Here is a 15,242-nt window from a genome sequence, read left to right as displayed (position 1 = left end):
CACCTGTTTGGCAGGAGCAAGCATATTGTGCAGAGAAAATCTACCAAGAGCAAAATAACTCTCAGCACTTGGCAATTCTGACCCGCAGGCCCGTGAGAAGAGCACCTGGGGACCTGTCTCACTAACACCACGACAAGTCTCACATAATCACCTTGACTCCATGCATACACATGCAGTGTGGGACAGACTATAAACAGGACAAACACAAGGAGTCACACATGGAACATGGAAACATGCTTGCCATGCCCTACACAGCGGCACACAAGTGGGGGTGGTCACAAAGTGTGCAACCGGGGGTATGCCATTGAAGCACCACAGCAATACTCCCTGGAGGTGGCCGGGACCCCAACTATCTTATGGATCCACACAAGCACTTTCCTTGAACACCTACTGCGGCTTGTGTCCAGCCTGGGTCTTCAAATGGTACCAGCATGGAGGAGCTCCTCAAGCTCCCATCATACATGCCAGTCACAAGTGAAGACAACTACCACAGAGACAATGCCTTCACAAAGTGGGGTAGATGGAGCTCGGCTCCAGACAAATGTGAGACACAGCTGGACCAGCTCATACTCAGGCCATCAGGAAGGCCTGACCCAGCCACATGGGTAGTTGTGCATGTCCAAAGGAACTGGCCGAAGGAACAAGTGGACGTGTGGCCATGAGGAAGTGCCAGCAATAACACCACCATCCAGGGTCTGGCTTTCAGTCATCAATACTGTGCCAGCTTCTGCCAGTGGCAGAACACCATCTGTGGGTTGAGCTCTATCAAAAAGTCTTGTGAACTGTGAGTGGTGCTGGGAAAATATCACTTCACACCACATGCCCCTGTCAGCTGTCGTATGAATAAATGGCATAGTTCACTGTGGATTCCCACCCCACTGGATGTGACTGAGGGGCTCCTGGACATGTAATAAGGATCCACACAAGTAAAATGCCATGATTTTGCATTCTGCCACCTCTGATATGAGTACATAGCCAGGTGACAAATACCCAGTTGGCCATCCTGGGGTGAGCCTCACATCATAGGCCTTTGACTGTGTGACCTCAGTGTCAGTGAATGGGTCAATGCTGTAGGATGGGTGTCCCTGTTAGTCATACATGCACCAACAGTCGAGCTGGATGGGTGGGAGGAAGAGCCTGGGCCCAGGCACTAACCTTACAAGAAGGGGGTGGCTGCTGCACATGTCCACACCACTGGTGTGGTGAAGGGTGGTCTGCTACCCTGTGGAACTGTCGTTCCCCTGCACTGCATTTACAAGCTTAGCAAAGAAGTGCAAGGACATGGACTGTGTGGGCCAACACCCACTGTGTATAGGTCAGGCTCTGTGCCCATGCCAACAATCATGTACTGTCACATGACCACTGGGGAACTGCTGGCTTACTCTGCCGGAGCACTGCTTGTAGAGGAGAGACACCCATGTAATGCGGCATTCAATGAGGGGACATGCTCTCCAGTCAACACTTTCACAACGCAGGTGTTATGTAGATGCCTGTCTCAACTGCCATGGCTGGCCAAGCAGTCCAACGCAAGATGAACCAAGTGTGTAAATGAGCCTGAGGATTGCAGGCAGCCAAACGGACAGGGTGACTTCTGTCTAGGTACAAGACATTGAAGGTCATTTAATGGCAAATCATCTTCCTCTGCCGCAAAAGTACTTGCCCACACATACGAGCGCCCCCAGCAGGCAAATCTCTGCTGGCACATTGCGTGTTGAATGGCCACTGTCCGGCTTGGGGATGTGCGGAGCCTGGGTGTGTCAGCAGGAACCAAGTGGAGGGCTGACAGGACCGTTACACACTGTCAACAGAAGGCCAGAGTAAGGTGACTATGCCGATTTATAAACTGTGTACTTCGGGTGGCAGAGGATGAGGGCTGTCCAAAAGTGTACTACCTCCTCAAATTCAAAATAGGAGTACATACCAGATTGTAGACCATCCAGACCTCTGGAGCCGGTCAGCCCTCTTGGCCTGCCATGCATACCCAAGATCCTCCATCACATGATCGGGCATTCCAAAAGATCACAATGGGCACATGTGGACCATGGACTAGGACCTCTGGCAAAGCCCCCCCGCCATGCCGAAGGGTGGCACTGGAAGGCATATCCCAGGTGTACAGGGGTGGACAGTGAGTCCCTTGGTAGGGTGGCCAACCACTAAATGCATGGAAACGTAGCTGGTCTGGGGTACTGCTGGGAACACATTGGTGTCAGGCACCAAGTTGTATGCAGGATCCCACAAGCCAATCATGAATTGACTACACAAATCATGTCCATGGAAGTGGGTTGGGAGATCTCACAACACCTACTTGGGCACCTGTCCACCCAATTACATGTAGCAACATGCACCCCTGACAGCTTGTATTGTAAGCTTTCAACATGTTCAGGCACACATTGCTTACACTGTTGCCCCCAACACAAACATATGGCATGATCACACATCAACTCTGACTTAACATGCATTGGGATGACATATCACACCCACGTCGGCTCTGGGTCTTTAGGTCCTCTCAGCGCTTCCTGACGGTCTTCACGGAATGGACTGCCACCCCCTCCATGTTAATGGCAGCTGTGATGTATACTTACATCTGATATGTCCTTCAGCTCCAAGTTGCATTGCTGGGTTGCCAGTAACCAATCCACCAGGATGCCATCTTTGGCGGAGTTGAAGTAGGCATCTCTCTGCCTTGTTGCCATGGGGGATTGCTCAATGGAGAGGAGGATGGAGCAGACATGACAACCCCTGATACACGTGTTGGCTAACTGAGATCTGACAATGGGATGTGGAGCTGTGGTGGTGGGATAGGGAGCTGTGAGACCCAGGCCAACAGAGGAGGTGGCCACAGGGCCTTACAGGCCAGCAGTCACTTATACTCTACCTGGCAGCAGCTGATAGTGAGGAGGGAGAGAATACAGGGCAGAAAGGGGCAAAGAAATGGCACGGAGGCAGGAGCAAGGTTGTGTGGCATCTGAACATGAGGCAGCATGGATAACAGAGTTAGGGGCCTTAGTGCATAAATGATATGCTATGCACTGTGCACAGCATGCCTACGTCGCAAGCAAAGTGAAGGGGAGATTTAAGAGGTGCAACACAGATTTTCAGGTGTGTGCAAGTAGTATTTACGATTGTAAACATTCATCTCAAGGAGCAAATTTCAAATTGCATACCTCAATTACTTCCTGGTGTGCCTTGCAGGGCCCTCAATGGATCATGTACCACATCTTTGGGGTTTAGGGTGCCTATACGGGATTCCATACACTTTGTTTTGAGGGGAGTCCCTCTACGCATTGAGTACTGCATTTGTTGGGTTTGGGGTGCCTTGGAGTCTCGCAGGACCCTCATCAACATTTTTCATCATGTAGCCTGTATTTTGTTGTGGTGTTGTGTTTTTGGGGTGTGCTTTTCAGTTTGAATGCACCATGAGTGGGAAGACTCCAAAGCAGAGAGGACAGAGACTTGGGGTGGACACACATGCATCAGCCCCAGGAGGAGGACGTGGTGAGGACACATGTGCACCAGACCGAGGAGGGGGACGTGGTGAGCCTCATCCCACAGATGACCCGGCACCAAGAAGAGGACATAGTAGGAGGCCTTTAGGTGGCCCAGCATCAACAAGGCCCCCTACGGCCAAGCAGAAAAACCCTGCAGAGTAGGAAGAGGAATCTCCCCATGATCAGGCCATGGTGAAGGAGAGGGGGCCACCAAGGAAGAAGCGCTTCGTTGATGAGGAGCTTGAAATCTTCACAGTGTATGCGCAGGAACACCATGGGAACCTCTGTTACTCAACTGGCAGCACCCGTACTCCCACTCAGCGAATGAGGATGTGGCAGGAGGTCACAGACATCATAAATGCCTGTGGTGTGGAGAGGCACACTGCTCAACAGGTTCACAAGTGAATGGATGACCTCATTTGAAGGACTGAGAAGAAGCTCAGTGGCAACCTGGCCTCAGGCCAGGCAACTGGAGGGGGCCACCAGAGGAGGAGGAGCTGACTCCTTTTGAAGAGGTTTCAAGTGGAATGATCAGCAATGAGCTGGTGCTTGGCATGGGAGGCCTGGACGCCTATGTCGACACATCTCGTGAATGGCATTTAGAATTTTGTATGTGATGATCATTTCGCATGACATGCTCACATATGTGTGGGGGTACAGCTGGCTGCAGCTAGCAGCCATCCATGGGAACTCTGCATGAATGCTACTGTGTACACTACCATCATTAGACCTGCATTCAGGGTGGTGGTTGCATGGTTTATGTGTGTGGTACATGGTGTCACAGTACACTTCATCGTCTGCTGGCTTGGACTGCTGTGCCAGTACTCATATGTGTGGCAATGGCATGCAACACACATGTCATTGTACACATTGACAGTGTCATGCAGTCATGCATGTGTATCATCTATTGGGTAAGATAATCAGGACTCACATAGAATCATATCAATGTGTGCATGATGTCACAGTCATACATTCCCTGGCCCTGGCTGCCAGTGGACATGGATAAGCAACAATGTCTTTGCATAGACGCATTAGACCATCCTTCAGACGAGATAAGATGTGGATGGCCAATGGATGTTTTCGTGTAATACTTTCACATTTATAGTGTCGATGGTGCAGTGGCCCTGCAAGCGTGCCTTGGTATTTTCCATGTGGCACTCCCCGCCAACATGGTTGTGATGCATGTGATTATGAAAAGCCATGTATCTTGCGGGGGTGGGGAATGTTGCAAGAGTGGTTGGGGAGATCATGGCAACACATATGCCTGCATGAAATTTGGTGTCAGCAGATGTACAGGTCACATTACCAAATGTTGCAACAAGAAAAGCTTGTAGTCGAGTATGGGCTCACTGATGATACACAGACCTCCATCCTTACACTGATGGTAATCACTGCCAACCATGCCAGTGTGTATCTATTTACTCTTGTACAGCCTGATATGCTCAGCCATGATTACACATGTCACTGAATGCCATTCATCTGTGCAATAAACGTCACAGTGTGGTCAGTCACAATGTATGATGAATATGTAACCGGACATTTTGTGTCTGTATGCGTTGTAATGCACATATGCATATTCTGCTATGTACTCATACCTCGGAATGTTGCTGTCTGTTTTTGTGCAGTTGATGATGCAGCAGATGCAGAGGTCAAGGAGGAAAAGGAGTCAGACACACCACAGACCACAAGTAGAGGCTGGGGTGTCGTGGCCCAGGAGAATCTCCAGGTGCTGCAGGCACTCCTCGGTAAGGTGTCAGACTCTGCTGACTCTTCATGCCATTCATATGAAGCTTTTGAATCAGATGTGGAGGACACACTGAGGGACATGGAGGGTGCCCCAATGGGCAGTCCAGATGGGGCAGTTGAGTCCAAGGAGGTGAGTCAGGAGTCACAGGTCTGGTCAGTTGGAAACCCTGTGTCTACGGTGGTTACGGCTGCAAGATCGCCTTTGCATGTGTTGGAATCAGCAGCAGGGGCTGTCATCCAATGGAGAGTTGCAGACATGCAGCCAAAGACAGGGGTCCCACTGCAACAGGCCTGGACCCCAGCATCCCATTGCCATTGGCCCAGCACACATAGTAGATGTGTGCATGACAGACAGTTGGAGTAGGAGCAGCAGATGCTGCGTGCGACCATCCAATGTGGCCACATCATGTAGGAGATGGCCAGGGACATCCATCTCCTGGATGAGAATGTTTCCTCACCAGTTGCATGGGATGCACAGCCTCTGGCCTCTAGGGACCATCAGCGGCGGTTGATGGTGAGCCTTAAGAGGACACTGCATGATAACCTGCAGTCCTCAAGTTTCTCCCACAAACTGGACATGGAGGCCAACATAAAAAGCCAGCAGGCTGATCTGGTGTCTCTGTGGGATTCCCTGCATCGAGATGTGGTGGCACAGAAAAAAGGCCTGCAGCTGGAGATGTTGGCATCTCAAATCTCCCATTGCCTTGAGATGAAGAGCTTGAGGGCTATAGTGCATGATGAATTTCTGGCTACAAGGTCCCACCTCAACCAGGCGATGGACACCATGAGGCAGACACGCTTCCAGCACTCTGATGCATCATGAGTGAGCACATATGCAGACTCTGTGGCCAGTCAGGAGGAAGTTCATCATGACCTCTTGTCACCAACCACGCCACCTCTCCCCTCTGTGCCCTAATTCCCATGAGCACATGGAGGGGGTATGATTTTGATGTTTTTCTGTTGTTTTTTGTCACTTATTTGATCAGCCTCCCCCATCCCTGCCCCCAGACTGTACATATTTGTTTTAACCCCGTCTAAGATAGACACGTGTTCTTCTTGTCACCTTGAGTGATGCCATTGCCCTGAGTGGAGCACTGGACAGGCAGCCATGCGCAGTGGAGTCAACTGCCATGGTTAAGTGGACTGCAACAGCATCACACATACAGGTGCAGCTTGCAATCAACATTGATATACACACATGCAGTCTGCATCAATGACTCCTTTAGCTGCTCCAATCCAATGTACTCTGTTGTTATAGGTATCTTGCAGCACCCAAGACCTGCACTCCCTGAGAGGTCCACCCAGCACCCTTTCCCCCATACACTGTGCTGGACACGGCACAGTGTTAGTTGGAGGTGGTGAGGGAGCCACAGCAGAACAGGTCTGCCAGCAGTAAGGTTCTGCACTGTCAATCATGTTCATGGCTGGTGACGTTTCCAACCCAAAAGTGCCATGCAGTGGCACACATAGGATCATGTGATTTGCTAATGTTGACTGACACTGAAGATGTGAGCTGTGCGTTTGTGTGCATGTTGCCTTGATCATCTATGCATGTGCTGTCTGTTTCTGGTTGCACTTCCACAAAGGACAGCAGACTCAAAAGCATGTGCTACATTAACCTCCTTGACCCATTAGCAGCCTCTGACACTATCACCAACGGCATCCTCATTGACAGACTAAACTTTCTAGACATCATGGGCTCTGCATTAAGATGTTTCACCTCTTACCTCGCAGACCATTCACAAATGTTATTCCTCCCACCCTTCTCTCACCCTGTCTCTGACAGGGTCCTGCAGGGGAACTCCCAATCCACCCACCTGTACCTGAGCCCCCACCTCACTCTTATCTACTCACATGACCTGTCCTTCTACAAATACGCAGATGTCCAGATCCATCCAATACCCCAGCTAATCCATATCCTGACCTCACCTCGGGATGCAAAGATTTCAAACCACTGCCTAACAGCTTACCATCTCCTCCTAAATCCTGGTGAAAGTGCAATAACTATTTGCGGTTATGCAGTACTCTTCCACTAACCCACACCCTGGCTGTGCTCCCTAAACCCCACTCCCACTGCATCCAGCTCAGTATAGAACCTAGTTTGCACCATGGATGTGGACAGAACACTTTCTACCCACATTTACACTGCTCTTAGATCCTGTCATATACACCTACACATCCTTAGATGATCCTTCCCTTGCCTATCCTACCCTTAATGAGTCCTTGCAATGTTAGCTATCATACTCACTTGCCTAGATGGCTCGTATTCCATGTATGTGGGTGCCCTGGGCCTATCAGCTCATAAAGCTATAGCAGACCCAATGCAACGCAGCCTGCCTCATCCTTGTACTCGCACCCAGGGAACACATGACTCATGCACTTCAGGTGCTCAGCTTGCTTCGCATTGTCCGATGCACCACCTGCATGCACCACCTACAGGGACATTTGCATCAGAAACTGTGCCCTCCACAAGATGTGCCATGAATTCCTCCAACAGTGACTCACAGATGACCAACACAACAGAAACCTCACATCAGGCTATGCACTCCTCCTTGTGATCCCTTTCTTCAATTCCACTCACATTGGAGGTACCTCTTTCTCTGTACAGGCTTACACACTCTGAAACTCTCTCCCACTCGGCATTTGCCAAGCGGAGGACTACCTTACCTTCCAGATGGAACTCATAGCATGGCTCTTTCCTTCCTCAAGCCAGGCAAAGGTCACACCCCATGCAATGTCTCAGCGCAGATTTCTCTGCTTGGGGCAGTGTTATACTGTATGTCATTCCTGTGTTGGTTTTCAGGAGCCAAGCTTTTTTGGGACTGCATGGTGGCTGGATGAAAGGAGTACTACAACAGCTGACTTGCACACAGATGGCAGGAATAGCCTGGCTGTATTCATCCCTGCACTCCACAAGACCGATTTAGCACACACAGACCATCTAGATTTGTTCTGTTTGGCACATGTGGACCCCTGACAGTCGTTATCTGTGTGACACATGCAAGTCACTTGCTGTTTACTGTTGGTTTTCTGTATGTTTTGTCATCTTTAATGTACTGCATCACTTTGCTTTTCAAACATTTTGTTCAAATCTTGCACAGTGAGTGACTGCACTGTATGTGACTGTATGTTGCGGGTGCATGCATGTGAAACATCATCCCCTCCCCAAAACTTCTGTTCATCTGTTGTCCCTGCAAGAGTTTGCACTACACCCTATGATTACTGCACCCTTCCTGGGAACAGCTCATCTGGGGTCTGGGCTCTAATTGAGTGGTCTGCGACGGCTGGGAAGTGATGCCTGTCCATGAACGATTGTGTCCAACAGGGGTGGTAGGTGGGTGGAGCTAAGTCTGCAGAGGGGGTGCCACAGTCTTATATGAGTGGCATTTGAGGACCTGGGTCTCTTTCTGGGTTGCCTGCAGTGGTGTGGTGACCATGAGGGTTGGCAGATGGGAATCTGAGAAGTCCCCTTTAGTGGGCCCTTTCTTTCCCGGTCTGCCCTTTGCCATGTACCCTTACTGACCTCATTCTGTCTCTGTCTTCCTCTCTTCACCTTTCTATCAGGCCTCACAGACTCTAACAACACCCTTCTGTCTCATCATCTCCCCACCAGCAAATTCCATCCTTTCTACCGACTCCCACTCCCTTTCTCCACTCCCCAGTTGCCGCTTCTTCCCTCTCTCTCCTCCCTCCCAAATCACTCTTGCCTTATTTCATCCGTCCCTTCAGCTCCCCCACTATTACTTTTTATCCCCAGCCCTTCCACTAATCCCTTGGGGTCTATTTCCTCCCCTGCATCCAAGGCCCCTGGGCAAACTGACAGTGGGTATGCCCGACTTGTATGTCTGCCACCAATGCCCCACCTTTTGCCTGCATCCCAGGGCAGACTAACCCATGAGTTCAGAGTGCATGACGTACTCTAGTTGCAATGTGTTTACTTCACTGCCAGTGATTACTCTGTTCCTGAGTTCCTATTTTGAAGCACGCATTGGTGCTCACACTTCCTGTTGTTTCCAGAGGGGATATCCAGTCCATCTGTGCATCCAACACACCCTCATCATGTTGCTTGATCCCTGATCCTGAACTATGGCTCTGCCTGGGGGCACCCACACAACCTTCTCCATATTAGCATGTATACCACATTCGCAGTTTTAGTTAATGGATTCCACCCGCCTTGGGACTATGTCAAGGATATGCCCCCTTGGAAGGGCCCCCTTACATGGCTGTCTTCCCCCTACAGGCAAAACAGAGGCTGCACATCCCGAAAGCTCAATGGTGGCCAGTTCACAGTGGACAGGGGTGGGTGTTGTTTGCCCCAGTGTGGGCCCTATTGACCATGCTGTTCAACCTTCGCCACTGAGCATGTATGTGCAGCAGTTCAGAACAACTGTTCTGTGGAGTGCCAACCCCACTGTCCCCACACTGGTGGTGGTCCATGATCCCTCCCACTTACAGTTGTGCCTCAGGCCACTCTCTCCCTTCCAACACCACCCTAGTGCAGACTGGCCTGCCAGTGCAAATGTGGTTGACCTGTCCACCTCCCAAGTGTTGGGGCTTTGCATGCTCTCTTGCTTTTGTCCCACAGAAGTCCCAGACTGTGTATAGGTTAACTCCACGGCGGGTGCAAGGCACACCCATTGCTATGCTCAAGCAGGTGCAACCACTGTGAGGATCCAGCCAGTGGCATTTGCTTGTCTCAATGAGTGTGCCATACACTTGTTTATACACATGGCTAGTACGTTGACAGTGCAGAAGGCTCATTGAGTTAGTGATGTCGCCTTTGATGGCTGGCTCAGTTACATTGATTTGTGTGGTGTATGCACAGCTAATACATTCTAGCAGACTCAGATCTCCTAGGATTCGTGCATTAATCAGACCTAGAATAATATGGCATATCATGGCTGCCACAGTGACTGCAGCTACACTTGGTCAGTTTGCACCACCCGTGATGGCAAACATGCATAGATATGTCTTGCCAGTCCACTTCCTGTGCCTACTATGGTGCTCACAGGTAAAGGTGAATCATGTTTCAGTACAAGTGAGTGAGTCTGACAAACAGCCACGACATCCAGGGAAGGCACAGGCATGCTAATTGGTCACTTTCAATTTGGGTGGTAGTGACTTGAATCATTGTCACAGGATTCTTTTGATTCCCTCTGAATGGAATGTGTTCAGTTAGCATCCTTTAATGGGGAATAATTGGGGGGGGGGCAAGTCTGGTGGCAGCAGCCATGATGAGTCCAGGTCCACATGCACATGCTACAGTTGCTGCACTTGAAATTGGCCCTAGTTGGATCTTGTGAGGGTGCTGGTGGCCTTGCACAAGGCACAAATATGCCTGTAGCAGCCCTGGCCACCATCACCATGTGAAGAGACATGCTGCCCCGATGGCCAGCAGGCAGACTTAGAGGGCAGTGCACTTGGAACATGTTTGTTGTGTTCCACAATGGTCTTGCTGGACTTCCAAATGTGGATGCTGAAAAGGCCATGGGTCTGTCTCGTCATGCAGGACGGCTGGCACTGCCTCCCCCAAACCTATCCTGCACCAGCAGGATCTGGACGACATCTGAATGGATGAAAGTTGTGTTTGTGCCCTCCCTGTTTTACAAGAGTAAAATGAATAAAACAGACACTCCCTGGACAGGGAATAAGGCACAAAAGAGCAGGCTGCGAGAGTTCAAGGAAAAGTTTATCTAGATCTCTGAGAGAGCTCTGACCACATCAAGGTTACAACACATTTATATAGTACATTGACATCTTTAACATATGATGCTACGTTGGACCTGGATTGGTCAGCCGGGGTGGTGTCTTAAGTGTGGGCATCATCTCTTCCTCCGGGTTGGTTGCTTGGTTGGCGGGTGGATTGACATCAGACATCTGTGCTCCGGATGGGTGTAGGTCATGTCGCTGTGAAACACGGTGGTCACTATCTAAGCTAAGAAAATACATTCTGAGTAATGCATGCACTAAATAATGGTTGATCAATAGACCCTCAGTAGTGTATCATGTCATTGTACAAATCACTCAAGAGTTTATATCATCTACAACATTTGGGTTATACAGGTCACAGGTTTATGGGCCTTGACCACTGTAATACTGTCATTGAACCATAGGATTAGTATCACAAGAATCTCAGGTACGTGGCACTTGTTAGTATTAGGCACGATATACTGCAGCAGGGGTCTAATCTTAGTTGGGGGTCTGTTGGGTGGTCTTCATAGCATGGTTGGCAGTCTGGCACATGAAAGGAATGCCTTGCAAGGACACAGGGTTAGAATGGCAATACGTTTCAACTGGCGAGGGTAAGAGGGCAAGGACACTTTTGTGGAGATGGACGAGCTATGTGCTTGGCTCATGTTGGTTCACAAGCAGGAGAGTGATCTCAGAGGAAAAGTTATGCGTTACATTTATTATTTGTTGCAAGTGGCTCCGGCTTCAGCGTGAGAATGGAGCTACAGAGTTTTCCAGTTGGAGTGGGGACGAGGGTGGGGGCCATGTGCTCCGAGCTACTGTGGTGGGCACAAGGGAGAGATGCATTTTGTACTATCGCCGTGAGGCCTGGTTACCAAGATGGAGTCGAAAGAGGGTACAAAAAATGGATGCCCCATGTCCTGCTTGGTGGTCCCATCTACGCGAATGTAACCCAAAGTTAACATCGCATAAGGGCGAGGGTTGTACCCACCACTAGAGGCACGTGGTCCGAGTTTTGTACTGAGAAGTTCTGCTAGAGAGGGGCCCATTGGCCCCTCGCTCCCACACAGTTGTCTGTGACTCTTGTTGGTGTATCACCCAGCTCATGCAACAATGAAAAATGAAACCAGTTGCAATTTGTATGTGTGATCTGTATAACACCATCCTCACTCCAATCTCACCTTGCAGCTCTGTGTGCCTCCTGACGCTACACCGGTTTGAGTGTCACTTTAACATCAACTGCCTCAGGGCCCTCCCTGGGTTGCAACTGTGGCTGTCACAGGGTCCCCATTGCCTCTGTCCCCATAAGCTGAGACCAAGATCAACACAGTCACGGGCTCCATGGACCTGGTGTAGTTACTTGTTTCCAGGGCCTCCAGGCCTGCCAGTTTCACATGTCATCGGGTAGGTGAGGCACACCCACAGCGCGCACCTGGTGTTGGAAGTGGTAGACTGAACCCCTTAATGCACATTCTGCTACCCAAGAGCAGCTGGCTCTGGCACATGTGACTGTCTGAGGTGTTTCACAGGTACCAGCATGGGATGGGTGTGGGGTGCAGGATGTGCAACTACCTCCATCATGCAAGCACACCTCAGGTGGTGATTTTTACAGATTAGGATACCACACACTTGACAACGCAAAAGATACCATGCTGGGGGAACACCCTGACAGGGCCTGCCACCAGAGTTTATGTTCACACAGTATGGCCTCAGAACAGATGTGGGTTGATGCCGAATGTGACTATTTTGCTAAATAGGGATGTAGTAATTGATCACGAGACCATCAGTATTAGGACATGGGGAGGGAAGAGTCCAGCACAGCATACACGTTCAATGTTGTGTGCAGAATATGTGATCTACAGAAGACCAACTCTAGAGCATCACTCAGGTTTCCCAAGTCCTTCTTTTCAGGGTACAACACTTGGATGGTGTTGAGGTGGCATCATAGATTGGCACAGTGTTTTCACCAACAAGAAAAGGTGGGACATCAAGAACCCAGTGGGGTACAGACAGGTCCCTTACACACTGTGTACAGTAATCCAGAGGAAGGTGATTGAGCTTTCTTGTATCATGTGTATCCTGGGTGACAGAGGAAGATTTCTAGCCATAAGCTTTCTGCCTATTTCTGGACCCAAATTGAAATGGAATTTTGAAATTAACAGCAATTTGGACTTGCAGAGGAGACCAGTCAGTGGTCCTTGGTAGGAGGTCCATGTGGCCCCCTGGTCAATTTGACAGTAGGACTCACTGAACAGGGGCCACAGCGGACCTGCATGCATCCATCCAGACGCACTAGGGTCAGGGGTGAGGAGGTGCAGCAGTGTTTCTCTGGCCAGAACGCATTGGTGTCTTTACCTCCAGGCAGGGAAACACACTCCAGCAGGATGCCCCAGGTCCATTACTGGCCAGGCAAACAATTGACCCACATTCGAGGTATGTGCTCTGGGAAGGGGCAGCATCCTCAGCCATCATGAAGCTCAGACCAGGGCACAAGATAGCTCTTCATATGAGCCCTTGGCCTTCTTGCACAGAACAACCCCCTTCTGTGTGGCCACAGGAGTGAAGGCCCAGTGGTTTTGTGGTGGCGGGAAAGGGTGGCTGTGGATAGCTTTGCAGACCAGGCAACTTCTATACACATTGGAGCTTTGCAGGGTGTAATGAAAACATGGTATCAACAGTAAGACAGACACAAGTGACCACAGTTCAAGAGTGTTTATGGAGCTTGCACAAGGGTGTGATAAATGCCTATCTAAACCTAAATCTACAGATGGGGGCAAGTTACGACCATCAAATAATAATAATGCAGTCCTAGTGATAAGTGTGAAAATAAAATGGCCTATGCTAAAAAAAACTATTAGCTATCCTTGTAACTAATTTACAAATAATGTGGGTTAATGTTCATGAAAAAGAAAGAAGTGTTCACAAAATAATATGTCAGGATGCTCGGAATGTTGGCCTCCCTTCCCCACGTTTTCAGCACAGGGCAAGTTGGGTCACACAAGCAAAGCACACGCTCTGGGTTCTGTGGCACGAGGATACAGTTCTAATTTCCCAGTTTAGGACCTTCTGTGTCCAAGTCTCTTTACTTCTCGCAAGTGTCTTGATACAGAGGGCCTGCTGGACCAGAAACAAAAAGCAAATGTTCTCTTCAGTATTCAATTTGGGTGTTCATCCTTTACCCCCACAGCCGACCACAGATCCTTTTAAAAAACAAAAAGTTCAATGTTGAATCCCACTCTTCCGGGTGGAGATCCCTTTCAAAACAAGGTTCAGAGAATTATTTTGCGGGTAACAAAAGATTCACCCCGGATCCCACTCTGCCGAGCTCAGATCCATTTCAAAACAAGATACAGAGAATAATTTTTTGGGTGACTCTCAGTTCACCCTGGACCCCCCTCTGCCGGGCTCAGATCCCTTTCTTTGCTCAATTAGTCTCCTTCAGGAGGGCTTGGCCTAATTGTGATGTGCATCAAATTGTCTAAGACGTTCGAATATGCACAGGGTTTAGCTTGATCCATTGCATGACCACTTTTATCTCAATATTTCTTTGTCTCACACTCAGCATCAGGAGGATACCTAACAGAGACTTTTGAATGAGCACCCACGTGGTGCTGGACCACTCTGTGTATGGTACCTTTTCTTGGCCTCCCAAAGTTCAATTATAAAGTTCAACTAATTCCTATGGCTTCCAATTGTATTTGCGTTGTTCATCCCAAAAGCTTCACACAATTTTCTCTTTATACAATGTTGCCGCTTGCAACCTTGGTTCAAAACCCAACTTGGTTTGGTATCAGTCTCTCCAACTCACCGGCTGTGCTGTCTTTTCTAATGCCACTTCAATGTAGGAGCAAAGCACAGTACCACAGTGACAATCGCTCCTCCCCGCTTTGGTTATCGATGCGGGAGAACCCCAAGTACTTTCGCCACAATGTGAAGGTTTGATCAGCCTTAGTTCCTGGTCTTCAATTTCTTACTTTCCAAGGCTCAAGAAAGTAACAGTCTTTATATGTCAAGGGAACTTCCTTCCTTGCAACCCTCTCTAGTTGTTACGCTCACCTGGTATCCACAGGGACGCCACCCAGCCGTAGGGACTCTGGTACCCTTCTCTGCAGTTCCCAGGTGTGAACAGCAGGGAAGTTCTGCCTGGAATACAGGTGGGCAATGTTCAAGACTGGGCAACTGGGGTAAGCAACCCCCCACCACCCCGTATGTCCACAGCACCTCTGGACCCCTCCTCACCTTGTTGTTATTTCAGGTGTGCTCTCCGTCCTGCCTTCTTGGCAGGTGCGCGTTGTCCTTTGTGGGCGAATGTGATCT

Source organism: Ambystoma mexicanum, chromosome 4p, assembly GCF_040938575.1.
Source record: "Ambystoma mexicanum isolate Mex_15411 chromosome 4p, UKY_AmexF1_1, whole genome shotgun sequence".
Classification (NCBI taxonomy): Eukaryota; Metazoa; Chordata; class Amphibia; order Caudata; family Ambystomatidae; genus Ambystoma; species Ambystoma mexicanum.
The sequence above is the reverse complement of the archived record's forward strand: the minus strand, read 5'-3'. Positions refer to the sequence as shown.